Consider the following 17,466-nt stretch of genomic DNA (forward strand, 5'->3'; position numbering starts at 1 on the left):
AATGAAGGATTCCCCAATTTGATCTTACTGATTTCCTTGGTGATGATTTAGCCGATTGCCCTTCGTACTGAATCTGCCGATTGTCGATTCGGTCGACGCTCAATGAGCCGATGGCAATGCATCAGCTTTTCCAATAGATTGCAAAATAGACCGATCTAATTGCCTTCTCAGATGTTAATTTGCAACCTATGAAATTCAGAATCAAACTCCCAACCTAACAGGTCTAGCGTGCAGCCTCGAGACCCCTGGATCTTTAGATTTCAAAATCATCCGATCGTGACGTTTGTTCTGACGGCAAAACTCCTGGATCGACGCCTCCAGGAAAGCTCCTTAGTTTGCTGCTGACAACATTGATGCTGAAGCCGGTACTCCTGTAAAACAGGTGCCACTCGTTCCCAGCTTTCCTCGCGATGCTTTGTTTCTTTGCAGCAACGAACTAGTCTAGAGCCTGATCAATGATGATGGCTCCCTTTTCCTCTACAAGAGTCCTTCTGCTCAACATGGCCATGATGTAGGGATAGCCAATTTCAACACCACTGGCTCTTCAGAATGAGGAATCTTCAGAACTAGCTGCCCCCCGAGCCTTGGTCCAGGCGAGCACAGAAGTGGACCAGCCACATGGGTCGTCATCGGCTTTGCACCTGTAGCGCAACGTTAGCCGATTCTAACCGAATCGGCTGTTAATAGCAGAGAACCTCCAAGGTGAGCTGCCCCCCCCCGAGCCATTCCAGCTCTTCATCAAAACTCGGCGGGAAAGCTTACGCCCAAGGAGACAGTGCACTAGGATAGCTCTGGAAGGATCAGCAGCTCTCTTTAACTAAAAAGCCTCACACGCAGTGGCCCCTGAACTCTTCCCAGCTCCATTCTTGTGTCCTGCTGCTCCGATCAACTCACCACCTTGAGCAGACTAGTGCAGTTTCTGGTGAAGATGTCTGATGAAGCTTCCACCTTGGCCAAGCCCTAGGAAGAGACGCCACGGCCAATTGACCGTTCATTGGCTGAACCTGATCTGCATGCTTACGCAGGCGCTGCTGACCTCGAGGATTTGCCAATGGAGCCACCAACCATTCCGCTGAGGGACTTCTTCAGTAGAACATTGCTATGCACCTCGGTGACTGCTCCATTAGGCTTCTGCCTGTAACAATACCTTGATCAGGCTTTGAATTCCTAAGTCGATGCCTCTGCATCGGCTGTGATCAAAAATTTGGAGTTTTCGATTTTTTGTGGCCGATTTGTTTATGTATCGGCCCCCATGCTTGAGCTGTTCTGCTGGGCGTTTGATATGCATTCCCAGCTTCGTATCCTCCATCTTATCCATCTTTGTGCCCCCCGAGCCGATTCTGTCAAGTAATTGATGGTATCGGCTCTTCAGGCATCTGTTGGATCAATGCCGAACACAGACGAAGGTATGTTGAAGATAATTTTGGCCGATTGCGGGAATCGGCCTCCTTTTCCGTTGCAAGGCTTTGGCGATGATTTGCAACTTCCTGTATTTTCATTGTAGCTACGTGGCCTGCTAGAGATGAGATCCTTTGCTTTTCATTTTTTGAGGGCCGATCACTGGGATCGGCCTTGCCACGTATGTCCAATGCCTTGGACGTGCTACTCCGTCAGGACCACGGACACCATGTTTGTGTCAGCCGATGCCTGTGTATCGGCATCAGCCGATGCCTGTGCATCGGCTTTCGCCTGTTTTGGGCGCCATACTTTCTTTAACGGGCGCGCCTTCGTTTCCATGGTTTGCTGAATCTTTGCGGCCAGATCGGGCCGCGCTCTTCTCAACGAGTACAGGTACTGTGCCTCGGCTTCTTCCAGGTTCCGTAGCCGCTGCACTCTACGCTTCTGAGAATGGCTGAGTCCATCAGGGCACCACCTTGGCCGGTGATACCTATCTTCTTCTCCCTCGGACTCCTCGAAGTCCTCTTCTTGAGACGACTCAGCTCGCTTGTTATGTGGTGGGAGAGGTCCTAGGCGCTCGAACACTGAAACTTCGTTCGTCCTTCTCCTTTGCTGTGTGCATTCTGGGCAGTTCTCGATTGTTGGCAATCGGCTCATTCCTGAGTCCCAGCAATGTTTGAAGAAAGGACAGTCCCAGTGCTTGTCCACATTGTCTTGCTCCTTTGACCTCTCGCTGGCGCGACGTTCGTACCCGTCGTTGTTGCCGCTGTTCTGACGATACCTCCTGTTCTCTGCATCAGACCGACGCTGTTTCTCATCGTCTTCGTCGTAGCGTCGACGTCGGTCGTACTGCTGCTCATATTTGTTGAGGAGATGCACGGATAATGGGCGCTGATACCGTATGCTTCTCACCTCCTCCTCGGTCAGGTACCGTCTATCGTCGTCTTGGGGCCGGTCGTGTGGAACGGCCTCCTCTTTGTCTTTGCCACGAGAGTGGCTGCTCTCTGCTTTGTCCGCGCCATGGAGAATCACAAACCCTGCCATATTGACATCGAAAGAGAACCCTGGTTCTCTTATGGAGAGGCTGAGATCTACCGTATTGACGCCACGCGACAGACACGTGTTTCCTCTGAGCTTGATGTTGTGAGGACGGGTTGTCTCAGAGGAGCCGATGAGTTCGGCTTCACAGATGGCCCTCAGCTCATCGTATTTCTCCTTGTGCTCCGCAGGGAGATCCTTGTATGCGATCTGCTCCTCTGCCATCTCGGATGTCGGTGTTGACGTGGATGTTGCAGAAGAGGTCCCACCGGGCGTGCCAGAATGTGTTACCCTCCAAAACCCCCCGACGGGTTTCGGTTAAGCAACACGAAGAGCCGGGAAGCTCCCGGGGCCGCTTAGTGGATCCCCGGCACCTCGCGTCGTCCCGCAAATCTTCGGCGCGCGTCCCGGCGGTTGCTAGGGCGTGCCACCCGACCTATACCCGGTCGGGAAGGTGTTAGTGCTTCGATTGTTCCTGCATGGTAGACACGTGCACATTAAATACGAGCCTTATCGGCTCTCGGGTTTCCCGTGGATCGGCTCAAAGAGCCGATCGCCCCATGGTCCTTGATGGATTAGCAATGGCATGGGGATCCTGCTTGATCAGGACAAAGCTAAAACGATCCACGACAGTTTAGGGTTTTCACCGCATAATCGGAACGTCCTACGTGCGATCGGGCCTAGCAGCCTACGAGAGACGATGCAAACTACCCCTACGAGAGGCCTAAAAACCAACATATGTTGATCCTCGGAACATCCCTCGCAGGGACGGTAAACGGCGCCTAACGCACCACCGGATCGTCCGACCCCAGAGCATAAGGCCTAACTATGTAGATATTAAACTAATCCTTGCAGATGCAAGGAGCAACTATAACGGATCGGATCTACTAAGCATGATCAAGCAAGATGCTGCCCTTACGTCTAGATCGACGTAAGGGCAGCAAGGTGTCTAGGGACAACATTGCCACGCAGATATGAACGTGAAAGCACCAATGCAAGCCCCTAAACACCTAAGGATAAATAGTACTTGCTCGCCATCAACAAGGCTTCGAGCACGAGCGAGTACAAGGATGACGAATAAACTTACGGCTGCCTAGATCGCAAGATGCGATCTAGGCAGCATGGTGCTATCCGGGAGAAACCCTCGTATGAAAGGGGTGGCGATGCGCCGAGATTGGTTTGTGTTGGTTGAACGATGATTGTCCTCCTTTTCTGATAACCCTAGATACATATTTATAGTCCAAGGGACTTTCTAATTGAGGCGTGCACCTAACCGTGCACGGGCTAGACTCTATCTCTTTAATCTAAATTACAATGCGATCTAATATGTTACAAATACACGGGCAATTTGGCCCAAACTCTTAGCGCAAGGCCGCTCCAAAGATGCTTCATGTGTACGTCCTTCAAGTCCATCTTCAATTACGGCCCACCTCCTGATTTGGCCAAAATCGGGTGGTAACAGCTTGCTCCAATTGTTGTTCTCATTTTGTCATCCGACCTTTTATTAACTTCTTTATCTGCCGACAGGCTTCTACCGTCGCTCAATGTTATCCTCCTACACCCGAAAGTGGGGTAGAAGTAGAGGATGATGATGATGATTCAGACGAAACCGAGGATGCACAACACGCTCTCGAGGATAGCGACGTCCAAGGAGACGAAGCCCCCGAAGACGATGCTCACGCCAGGGATAGGTGGCGCAGAAGGATCAACGAAGACTTGATGACGATGGCTGAATCGAGTCCTAGCGGACAAGATGATGATGCCAATGAAAATGCGTCACCTCCCCTAGTTGCAAAGAGTTCGGCAGGCTTTTTTTGCTGTCGAAGACGACTTAGACCTGTGAGTATCTATTTTCCCTTTGTAACCATTTTCCTTCAATTCATGTAACGCGTGTCCTTGTTTTTAAGCAGCTCTGACGACGATGATGATGAAGTCCCTCTCGCAAAGAGGGCCAAGTTATTTTCTGGAAAAGCTGAGTCAGCCAAGGAGTCGAATCCTTCGCCTGCCGCTCCAACGCCGCCCTCAAGGACGACTGTGGTGAAGATTCTGGTGTCGAAGGTTATCCCTTATGCTGGTACCCCTGTTCCTCCAGCTGCCCGTGATCATGTAAGTAAACCACTTAGCTCGATATTCTTTTGCGGTAGATTTCCAAATTTGTCTAAGACTCTTTATCTTCTTTCTTGCAGCCAATTTATGCCACAGTTGACGATGTGGCAGATTTCGCTGATCAATTTACTCACCTGGAGTCAGAGAATGTTCAGCTTCGAAGGACCATCAAAGTTTCGGCTGACCAAGTACTGGAAGCTAACAAGCTCACAGTCGATGCTCAGAATGAAAACATCCTGCTGAAAGATGAGCTAAAGAAGCTAAAAAAGAAGATGAAGGACGAGCAAGACGCTATATCTGAGGCTGCTATTGTAGCCGATGAAAAAGAAGGCGCCCTCCGCGAATCTATCACGAACTTGCTGAGTAAGTTCCTTTGTGCTTAATGCATGGCATTTTCCTAATACTATCCTCTGGATTGCTTATTCACTCTTTTCCAGATGCTGCCGATGTGCCTATCAATCGAGCCCGCAAGCTTCGGGAGGATTCAATGTCTGACGCCCTTTCTCTTGCTACTGACTCCAATATCCAAGTCCTTGGTCTTTTGCAAAAAACCAAGGGATCGAGTGACATGGGCATACCCTTCGGGTACCCATTATTAGTATACCTGGCTTGGCCCAGTATGGAGAATACCCAATATGGAGAAGGCCCAACAAGGCAACCCGAAGAAGTAGTCGACTAGGACTCTTGTAAAACCCTAGGCTGGTTGCATATATAAAGCTAGCCAGGGCACCTGAAATAAAGAGGGCGGCACCCTGTAAGGATACTTGTGTTCATATAGTGGATTGCTAGCAGCACGTAGGGATCCTCCACCGAGGGGACCCGAAGCTGGGTACGTTGTGTGCCTAATCTCGTCCCCGGAATCTCCATCGTCGCTCTCTCCCGAAACCCTAGTCTACAATCCGTAGGCATTGCCGAGGTGATCCCTCGTCAATTGGCGCCGTCTGTGGGAACTAGCGGTGACTGGATTTTGTCATCCGGGCGAGATCTTCATCATCAGCAACGCGCAGATCAAGAGAGTCAAGATGCGCAGCAACGAAATTTGGTGGAATCCTGATCCACAACGCAAAAGCCTTTGGTGGAATCCTGATCCACAACGCAAAAGCCTTAGCGCGCGTCCGACCGCCCGACCCACCCGACGAATCAATCCGAAGAAAATCCACTTCTTCTCGTTGAAAGGAATCAAGGACCGATCAATCTATGTGGTCAGGAGCTGCCAGAAGCGTGGCCTTCACGAATTTCAAGAGCCATCGGTTTGCCTTCCTTCAAAAAAGAGAAAGCTAAGTAATCATGTCCAATACGTAGATCTTCTAGTTTGCTTTGTTGCTATTTTATTTTGCATAGATCGGTTTGCTAACCATGACGTCAGCAAGCACCATGAGAATAAAAATCAGGCGTGAGTTAATCGTACGGATCCGCTGCCGTGGATTCACGATCATGGACTCGTTGTCGTGGACTCCCATGATGCACCGCCATATTCGGAAGGCCGATAGCATGTTTGCGCCGCAAGTCACTGCTCCGATTTCATCCAACACAAAAATCATCAGGCGCCGCGCGACTACAATTAACTATGTCCGCCGTACGACATGCTCACACATCGGCTCCGTCGCACCCGATGAAAAAGCTAAGTGTTCCTCTTCCTCCAAGATTCACTTATTTATTTACTTTCGCCATACCCAAATACTCGAGGGCTGTACCATTGCATCATTACAGCAAATTCACCCAGCACTGGGGGTTGTGCCATTATTTCGTTACCACAAATATACTCGATTACTTGGTGAATTTCTTTTCTTCGGCTCTGGATATATCTTCTCCGGCTCAGTGAAATTATCTTCTCCGGTTCGGTAGAATTATTTACTTCGGCTCAGTGGATTTATTTTCGGCTTAGTGAAATTACCTTCTTCGAATCGGTGGATTCATCTTCTTCGGCTTATTGGATTTTTCTTGATCGGATTCATCTTATAAGATTCATCTATATGGATATTACTGGTTTAATCTTATACAACATTACCCGAGGCGTTTCGGATTCATATATATGGATATTACTAAGTTTACTCTTATACAATACTACCCGATAAGCTTCCGGGTCAGTGGATTCATCTTCTATGGTTATTACTGGATTTATTTTCTTCGGGTCAATGGATTCATCCTCTATGATATCGACGGATTCATCTTCAATATATGCTTCATATTTAATTGCGTATTCTTTAATATGGAATCATTTCAAAAATTTCATCTTGGATTCATCTACAATGACTTTATCTCTCATGGCGTAATCTTCAATGACTCAATATTCAAATGGTTCAGCCTCAATGGGTTTGTCAATTTCATCGGATTCTTTAGTGGAAGTCAAAAACAGGATACATATCTATGAAGCCAACACTCGGGGGCTTGACAACAACTTTGCACCGGGTCATAACTGTGACACGGTATCTAAGCAACAATTATGACGTCACCCCAGCAACGCTCGGGGGCTCGGCTATTTCTTCATCAACAATTTGGCGCTATTTATTTTCGCTATTTGGTGGTTTTTATTTCGGCTCGATTTCTTCTATGCAGTCGAAGACTTTATTGCGCGTCGACTCCGTCGTATCTAATAAGCTAAGTGTTTCTTTTTAATTTACATAAAGTTGATTATTATTTACTTTTTCCGCACACGACACTCGGGGCTGTGTGGCAAAAATTCACTTTACATATCATCGAATCCGAGCATCTGACACCGCATGCAAAAAAGAGAGTCAAGGAAAAAATAGAAAAAGTTTGTTTATTTGTGCAGGAGATAGCAAATTTCAAAGTATATAAGAGAGAACCCGACGAAATTGTCTACAGGGAGAACTCGACGAAATTGTCTTCAAGAAAGAACAGAACCCGAAAAATTATCTTCAAGGAGGTCTCGAAAAATTATCTTCAAGGAGGTCTCGAAAAATTATCTTCAAGGAGGTCTCGAAAAATTATCTTCAAGGAGGTCCCGAAGAATTATCTTCAAGGAGGTCTCGAAAAATTATCTTCAAGGAGGTCTCGAAGAATTATCTTCAAGGAGGTCTCGAAGAATTATCTTCAAGGAGGTCCCGAAAAATTATCTTCAAGGAGGTCTCGAAGAATTATCTTCAAATAGGACCCGAAGAATTGTCCTCAGGGAGGATCCGAAGAATTATCCGCAAAGAGGGCCCGAAGAAATTTTCCTGAAGGAGGAACTCGACGAAATTTTCATCAAGGAGGAACCCTAAAAAAAGGGTGAACAAAGCTTCGGGTTCATTGACTCGTCATATTGTTCCGAGCAAGAGCATCGGTGATGTACCCGACAATATAGAAGAACGCAATATATTTGGCTGTATCATCATACCCGAGAAAAATATAGAAGAGCCCGCAAAATGGGTCATTGTATCAGCCGAACAAGGCACTCGACAATATATTCTCAGAGCGCTAAAAGTCGCGAATAATCTCTGAATGCCGCAAAACTTTGCGAAGGTAAGACCCCGGATCCGTTCTGAGCGGCGTGGCACCGTCTCTGACGGTGGTTTGCTACTTTTTTCCGTATCAACAGATACGAAGAAAAATCCTAACGGACGCGTTAGGTACCCGATAAAATATGACTGGGACTCGACAGAATGGTAAGACCTTAAGCGGCACCTGTCGAAGTTAACACCAGTATCCCGAGATCATGTCCGGGGACGTGATCTTGAAGTAGGTTTTTGCGGATTGCCACTAGAGCGGTTAACTAGTACCCGATCCGTCGGATGAACTAGCCCCAACTACCATTATCCCTGTACAATATAGATATGGATAGCAACGGCTTGGAGTCGATAAAAAGAGGGACTGCACCCAGAAATATAGTAAAGTTCTTTATCGAGTAGTACAACTTGAGTCTATGACCAGGTGCAAGCACTTGCCCATAGGCTCGGGGGCTACTCTTATCGAGAGCATTGTTCACCCTCCCGATAAGATACAAGATAGAGAAAAAATTGTGGTGTCGATTACAAGCAAGTTGAGCCTACACCCAAGTGCAAACACTTGGCTGTAGCCTCGGGGGCTACTCCCATCGGGAGCGCTGGTCGCGCACCCGATAGAAAAATAACTTCGACATCATCTACGACAATCAAGCTTTGTAGACTCAACTCAATTCTACGATTCGAGTGGAGCCTACTCCCATCGGGAGTGCATGGATTTCATCAAGTCCTCCAGAAATATAGTTAAGTTCTTCATCGAGTAGTACAACTTGAGTCTATGCCCAAGTGCAAGCACTTGTCCATAGACTCGGGGGCTACTCCCATCGGGAGCGCTGCCGCGCACCCGACAGAAAATAATTTCGAGACATCATCTACGTTACAGATGATCTTCGACATGGACCTCGCCTTGTATTTCTTCGACTTCGGAGATGGTTATGCTTGGAGTTTCTACGCAAGTCTTCGACTTCCCTATAAACTCGGGGGCTGCGACATGGGCATACCCTTCGGGTACCCATTATTAGTATACCGGCTTGGCCCAGTATGGAGAATACCCAATATGGAGAAGGCCCAACAAGACAACCCGAAGAAGTAGTCGACTAGGACTCTTGTAAAACCCTAGGCTGGTTGCATATATAAAGCTAGCCAGGGCACCTGAAATAAAGAGGCCAAGATATAGACATAGAGATAGACAACATAGCTACGCCGATGGCGGCACCCTGTAAGGATACTTGTGTTCATATAGTGGATTGCTAGCAGCACGTAGGGATCCTCCACCGAGGGGACCCGAAGCTGGGTACGTCGTGTGCCTAATCTCGTCCCCGGAATCTCCATCGTCGCTCTCTCCCGAAACCCTAGTCTACAATCCGTAGGCATTGCCGAGGTGATCCCTCGTCATCGAGCATTATCGAAGTTATTCTCGATGATATTCCTGAAAATGAAGCAAAACAAGACTCTTGGTGAGATGGCAGACGCTTTCTTCGTCGACCCTTCTGAGGCTATAAAGGTACTTAAGCGGCGCTCCCGTTTGTTTGGGGCGGTTCTTACTTTCCAACTGTTGACGGGTCATGGGCTAGGCTCCAAATTAGAAAAGTTGTCCAAGGCACTGCCCGTAGATGATGACAATTGCCTAGTCAACCTTGAGCCCTTGAAACAATCGGCAGTGACATGTGCTAACCAGCTCCTTAAGTTAGTCGATGAAGAAAAGACCAAAATTGTGCCTGAAGCTGCTCCTGGTTCATCGTCGGCTCAACCTTGATTGAATTCTTGCTCTGTTGTTGTAATTAAGTCCTGATACAATTTAATCTAGTCTTGTTTTGTATTGGCTCTGTTGTCAGTGTTAACAATCTTTTGAATGTAGTATATGCGCTCCCGATGGGAGTTTTTATGGATGCTTTTCTGAACAGAGAGTTGTGCTGCAGATTCCTTCAACTTCTTCTCGTGCCGACCCTTCTTTAAAATCTCCGGCTAGCGATGAATCTGACCTTGTTCATCGTTTGCGTGATCAAATATCCCGACTAAATAAAGACATAACCACCCTTCATGCAATGGCAGCATTGGTGAAAAAAAGAGCGAGATTGCCACCGCAATCGAACAGCATGCTCTTGACCGCATCCGTGTTGCTACTGAAAGCTTAAGCTGTAAATATCTGATCACCTTCCGATTTTTATTGAAGTATTTGCTTGAACAACCTTCTTCTGACTGAATTTTGCTCTTCAACAGTCGTGGCCTTCGATGATCAGAAGAGAATAGAATGATCCATGAAAAGATCGAGGCGATGACTGATGTCGCTCACCCGAAGCACGAATTATGGTCCAATCGACCGAAAGCCGTTGCCATGGCTAAATTCGAACATCGAGCGGAGAAGGTGCATTATTACTTTGATAAGTTCAATGCTCATATCTCGATGGTATGGAGCACCCTTTTTCCATTAGACCAAGCTCCCGAGACTTTATCTGCTTTGTTCAACCGTTTCAAGACTCCCCAAAGAATTCGATTGTTGGCGCGGAAGGAACTTCTGGCCAGGGCTGAACTTTCTCTTGCTTCAGTTTTGGCGCTCATCCGACCTTAGATTTGGAGGCCATAGCGAATGCCAATAGGAGATTAGACCAGTATTATGCTACTGCCAGAAATCCTGCATATGTTATTATCTCCCGGATGGAAACAGGGATTGAGAGGGATTTGAAGGCCCGAGAAGATCAAGAAAACCTGCCATAAAGTTACGTATACATATATAATGACTTTGCGTTGCAAGGGGTAACCCCGTATGTATCTTGATGCGTGTTTATACATCATTTACTTTTTTGAATTTGTTAATTCGATTAGTAAGTTTTTGTCAAGGGCGGCTGAGTGATCAAGTCAGCCTGCTCACCCAACGACTCCGTTGTAATTGCATTATTTGCAGAGTCGATATGTAAGTTTTGTAAGAGCGACACCCATCAAGTAAACGAGGGATTTAGGTGCTTGGCTTCGTTACACGGTGCACCGGTATGAGCCTTTTTGTAAGTAATAACATGTCCATCGACTGCAGCACTAGCGTATTATCTTGAGGCTTGGATGGTTTGTTGCGTATCGATAACCATAGCTCCCAGTGGGAGTATTAATTAGTTATCGATACTGTAATAATTTCTTGCAGCACTCGAATATTATTGAGTTAGCTGTGAAGCACGTAATTTTAGCCAAAGCTTTCGATGGGAGTAAGAGCCAATAAAAGAGGACCCGAAAAGCTGCTCGAGTGATAATGCTTTAAACAATAAGGGTGGAATCCCAATCGAGAATTTTATTCATAATATAGGACAGGTTAAAAATTTGTCATGTAACAAGTAAGGAATAGATGAATCCTATGCGTAGAATCGTCGCAAATGTGCAACATTCCATGGATTTTCAACGTCTTCACCCGAGGTTGGGTTCTTGAGACGGTAAGCTCCTCCTGGTATCACTTTAGTGATTATGAACGGTCCTTCCGACGGAGATTCGAGCTTCAGGGGTCTCTCTTGCTTTAATCGTAGCACCAAATCTCCAACATTGAAGCTTCGATTACGTACTCGTCGGCTATGGTAATTTCTTAATGCTTGCTGGTACACCGTTGTTCTTGCTAGCGCAATGTCTCGGGCTTCGTCAAGGAGGTCCACAGCGTCTTGCAGTGCATTGATGGAGTTTGTTTCTGTGTATGCAGTTACCTGAGGGGCTTCAAAGCGAACATCGACTGGTAGAACTGCTTCGGCTCCATAAACGAGGAAAAATGGAGTATACTGAGTCGATCTGTTTGGTGTAGTGCGCAATCTCCAAAGTACAGATGGTAATTCTTCGACCCAAGCTCCAGCCGCGCCCGTAAGGCGTTTTTAATGCCATCTCCTATTAAGCCATTGATTCTTCGACTTGACCATTGGTTTGGGGATGTGCGACTGAAGCGAATTTTAGTTTGATACCACCGTCGTCACAGAATTTCTGAAACTTTTTGGAGTCGAAGTTAGTTCCATTGTCTGTAATGATGCTGTGAGGCATGCCAAACCGACAAGTTATTCCCTTAAAAAACCGGACAGCTGTTTCAGCTTTTTGATCTCTGACTGGTACAACCTCGATCCATTTAGTGAACTTATCGACTGCGACCAATAGATATGTGTGCCCCCTAGGCGATGATCTTGGCAGCGGTCCAACTTGATCGAGTCCCCATTATGCGAAGGGCCAAGCCAAAGGTATGGTCATTAGATCTGTTGCAGGAGCATGCGGTTTTGGCGCAAAACGTTGACATGGATCACACTTCCGTACTAGGTCTCGAGCATCCGACGCTGTTGTTGGCCAATAAAATCCTCCTCTAAAAGCTTTGGCCACGAGGGCCCTGCTACTTGCATGATGACCACAAGTTCCTTCGTGTATCTCGCGTAGTAGAGCTTTTCCATCGTCAATGGCAATGCACCTTTGAAAGATACCGGAGATACTGCGCTTATAGAGTTCCCAGTTTACTATGGTAAAGGCTTTAGACCGCCTCACAATACGCCTAGCTTCGACTGGATCCTCCGGTAACCGTTGTTCTATTAGATATGCTAAAAAAATCTTAGTCTAGAGTGGCTCAAGAAGAAGGACATGCTCTGTGACTTGCGATGTAGGTTCTTCGTCATTTTGTTGCAGTTCTGCTCCTGAATCGTCAGTCGATACTTTTGGAGGTGTCGATACTTTTTCCTTGATCGATCGTTGAGCGATAACTTCATAAAATACTCCATCTGGAATAGAGGAGCACATGGACCCTATATTTGCCAGAGCGTCTGCTTCCTCATTGCTGGCTCTGCCGATGTGTTTTAGCTCGCACCCTTCAAATTTGGCTTCCATGTTCTGGTATAATTGGCGGTAGGCAATCATGTTATCACTGATTGCGTCACACAGATTCATCGACTGCTGTACCACAAGATTAGAATCTCCATAAATTTCCAGACGAGTTGCTCCACACGCCTTGGCCATTCTCATTCCGTGCAACAGTGCTTCGTACTTTGCTTCATTATTTGTCGGCAGCGAGAAATTCATGCGTAGGATATATCTCATCTTGCCCCCCTCTGGTGAGATCAATATTACTCCTGGGCCCGCACCTGTACTCCGTTTTGACCCATCAAAGTACATTGTCCATGACCCAGACATATCAGGTGCTGCCGGAGTTTGCGATTGAATCCAATCGGCCAAGAAATCCGGGAGAACCTGAGACTTGATTGCTGTCTGATTGACATAGGTTATGTCGTGTGGTGCTATCTCGATAGCCCATTGAGATACTATACCCATAGCCTCTGGGTTAGTAAGTATATTCTTCAATGGAGCTTCCCTTACCACAATAATCGGGTGCTCCGTAAAGTAATGTCGCAGCTTACGCGATGTTCTCCATACTGCATATGCTAACTTCTGGTGATGAGGATACCTCTGCTTTGCTGGCGTGAGTACCTCGCTGAGGTAGTAAACAGGTCGCTGCACACCATGAACTCTCCCTGCCTCTTCTCGCTCAACAACTAGAACCGTGCTAAAGACCTGCACCGTTGCTGCTATATACATGAGCATTGGTTCTTTTTCATGTGGAGTTACGAGTACTGGGGATGTCGACAAAATGTTCTTCAAATTATCAAAAGATTCCTGCGCCTCATCTGTCCACTCGAATTTTTTTGATTTCTTCATCAGCTGATAAAAGGGCAAAGCTTTTTCTCCCAACTTGGCGATGAATCTACTGAGTGCTGCCAATCGTCCTGCCAATTGTTGCACTTGATGCAAATTCTTCAGCGGTTCCATGTCAAGGATAGCTTTGATCTTCAAAGGATTGGCCTCTATTCCTCTAGCTGAGATGAAGTACCCGAGTACTTGCCCTCCTGGCACCCCGAAGAAACATTTCTTCGGGTTCAGCTTGATTTTGTACATGTCGAGATTGTCGAAGGTCTCTTGCAAATCGTCGATGAGGGTAACTTTTAGTTTTAACCACGATATCGTCGATGCAGACTTCGATATTCCTTCCCATCTGCTCCCCAAGACAACTTGCATACACCGCTGATAAGTTGCGCCTGCGTTTTTCAACCCGAAAGTCATAACGTTGTAACAGTAAACGCCTTGCGGGGTTATGAATGCGGTTAACTCTTGGTCTTCTTTCTTGAGCTTGATCTGATTATATCCGGAGTTTGCATCGAGGAAGGAGAGGCGATCGCATCCTGCTGTGGAGTCAACTATCTTGTTGTGGTGACCCGGCATACCACTGCATGGTGTAGTATGCAAGTCTGACATAACACCAATGAAACACCGTTCCACTAGTATTACATCGCTCAGAGTGGTACAACAGAAACATATGCGGGTCCAAGGCATGTCTAAAGAATTACACATACAGACTCCGTTACAGAAGATCAGCACAGCCTCCTACTTTACAACGAGGTAAATCTGCAAATAAACTCCAGAAGAATGACTCGTAGTCTAATCCTATCACGAACTCTATTTATAGAGTATTTAACTAGCTAAAGAGGCTAAGAATAGATTCTAGCTAAATAGGATCTACGTTTAGGAAGCTAGTCCCCTTCTATTGCTGATCTACGTTTTCTCCTTGTTGGACGTGGTATTTGACTCCTCTGACAGGGTCCTGTCTCTTGAAGTAGTTGTTGGCTCCTCGGTCTTCGAGTTGCACCGTAGATCCTCCTTTGATGCCTTCATATCTAAGCAGGGTATTTAAGAGTGGGATGAGTACGAGCGTACTCAACAAGTTCATTTCAGGAAAGAGGTGTTTAATGCACTAGCTACAGCCATAGACCAGAAAGTCATAGGCAATGCAAGTTTTTGTAAACATTTCTTCAAAAGGTTGCTTTTATTCTGAAGAGCTATGTCCGTCGGCCTTCACCGGTTGACTAGAACTTCATGGAGTTCCTTTCCGGCAGCGTTCGCAGTTCCATATCCCGGAACAGGGAGTGACTGGTCACAGTTCGTTACACTCTGCAGAGGTGTTTTGCTTTACCCATAAGAGATCTTAACCTTGGTGCCAACCGGGCAATTGTTCCCGTCCACACTTCCTTTGGTGTGAGGCCCGATATAAGGTCCTAGTCAATCATGTTCCTCCGCTACCTCGCACACCCACCCGTTGTTGCATACCCCGACCCTGGGTCCTCGTCGGTCCCATTATTCCCACTCACGGGTGGACCCCGACCACGACGACGGTTTGGGACTCGTTAACCAAACTCCTTCGCCGGTAGCCGCAACCCATCATAGACCGCAATACCGTGGGGAACTTAAGGCTTCCCGACCTACCGCTTGTTCTTCGAGCGACAAGTGTCTACGGACTATGCCATGGGGACTTAAGGCTTCCCCAGCCAACCGCTTGCCCTGACAGATACAAGTGTCTACGGTAAGGCGCATCCGTTGATGAACGAGAGGTGGAAACACTTTTGACTACTCCGTCCCATTCCAGATCTTATGGTTAACACGGGTATTACGGCACAAGAATCACTGGACGACATTTGTTGTTTAATCCTAGATGGATATAAACCCTTGCAATGGAACCTCCACCATATCAACACAATCCATGGTTCCATTGCCCACCACATAGTCATATTCATAGTTATGAAAATAGTGGTTTTGTTTTTTTATGCAATAGTGATAAACATAGTACTTTGCAAGTAATTTGGTAAAAATACTCAAATGACATGAGCAAGCGATGAACTTGCCTTTCTTGACTGCAAGATTATGCGGACAAGGTCTTCGATACGCAATAACTCCAAATTCTGAAATAGCATCATCGTCCAGTAAGGACGATGTTTAAAAGATTGGCAAGGATGCAATAATGCATAAGTATGAGATGCAATCGCTCTAAGCGTGACCTAACCCCGATGATTTAGGATTAGTGAGTTGTAATGATTTGTTTAGGGTGTGTTGTACTGTTAGAGGGATTCACAAACAAGGTTCTTATTAGGGTTTTGTTGTTTTAGAATCATAAGAAGGTGGTACAATGCATAGTAATAATCATACACATCAATGAATAGTGATTGTATAATAAGTAAATAGCAGTTGTCAATTTTAAGTCCTATAGTGCATGGTTGATGATTATTTATTATATAATTCAAAAGAATAACTTTTGAAGAACATGTTCTTTAATAAAGAACAAGTATGATAATTAGGTTTGTGGGGTTCTATGGTGTACTATGGTTTCAATTCGTTTCTGGAGTAAATATAAGATGGATCACAACAATGTTGAATTCATCAACACCTAGGGCTTATAAGGTTGAGTTAAGCATAGGTATATTAAGCAACTAATTATACATAGGTGCTATCAAGGTTGGTATACCTTGTTGGTGATGGCTAGCTAGGGTTTATAGATCCTATAAGGCAGGGTTGATGGCTACTCTTTATTTTCTTCAAAAGAATAACTTTTGAAGAACATACTTCTTAAGGAATAAGAAGTATTACAATTAGGGTTGAGGTTGTCTAGGTTTTGCTATTGGATCCCCTAAGTAAGGAATGGTTGGTTCCTAAATAGGATGATTCATAATTATGAAGTACTTGTAGGTTTTAGTGGAGTATAGGTATGTAATGCAAATTATTGGGTATAGTTGCTATTAGGATTCATCACGATGGTGTGATGCTAAATAGGAATGATTAAGGTTGGTGTCTCAGAAGATAGGAACTAGGGTTGGTCCTATTTGATCAGCTAGGCATGAACACATGTAATACCAATGTATTAGAAATGGGTCTCTATTATTTTATGAAGACATGATAATTGTTTTGTTGCTACTATGGAGCTATAACTACTATTGGAGTGACATGATCATATATTAAGTTGGGGTTTAGGTTTGGAAACCAATTAGGGTTCATATGAAATGATAAAGCTAGGGTTCCTAAGGGAATTAGGGTTTTGGGATTACACATCAAATGATGAGGTTATAATTTTATTCATAATGGAACTAGGTTTCCTAATTACCATTTAGTTCTTAATTTAACAACTACATTATAAAGTTGGAGTTATTAATAAATTTGAAATAAACATAATATTGAATTTGGTATTTTATTATTTTTAAAGAATTAATAATTAAGGTAATTATTATTTAGGGTTTAAATCCCTCTAATAAGGATTTAACAAAATAATAAATAAAATTACTCTTAATGTTTTCTTTATTTTATTACTGGTTTTTATTTATTTTAGAAGGTTTTCCTAATTATTGAATTTTAATTCAATTAAGAATAAAATAAAATACTTAATTATTAAGTTTTAAATAATTGAATTTTTATTAAAAATAAAAATTTCATTTTATATTTTTATTGGATAGATTTTATTTTTGTGAATATTTTGATATTTCATTTGTATTTTTCTGAGCTAATTTGGATTTTCTAAATTCATTCAAACTTTCAGCAATTATGGAATTTAAACAAAGATAGAAAATGACTAAAGCTACCCGGGGACTCTACCCATACAGTCACTGACTGGTGGGCCAGTGGCCACGTTGGTGGCCACGTAGGCATTGACCAATGTCAAAATTGGGAAAATGAC

The sequence above is a fragment of the Lolium rigidum genome, chromosome 6 (assembly GCF_022539505.1).
Source record: "Lolium rigidum isolate FL_2022 chromosome 6, APGP_CSIRO_Lrig_0.1, whole genome shotgun sequence".
In the NCBI taxonomy this organism is placed as follows: Eukaryota; Viridiplantae; Streptophyta; class Magnoliopsida; order Poales; family Poaceae; genus Lolium; species Lolium rigidum.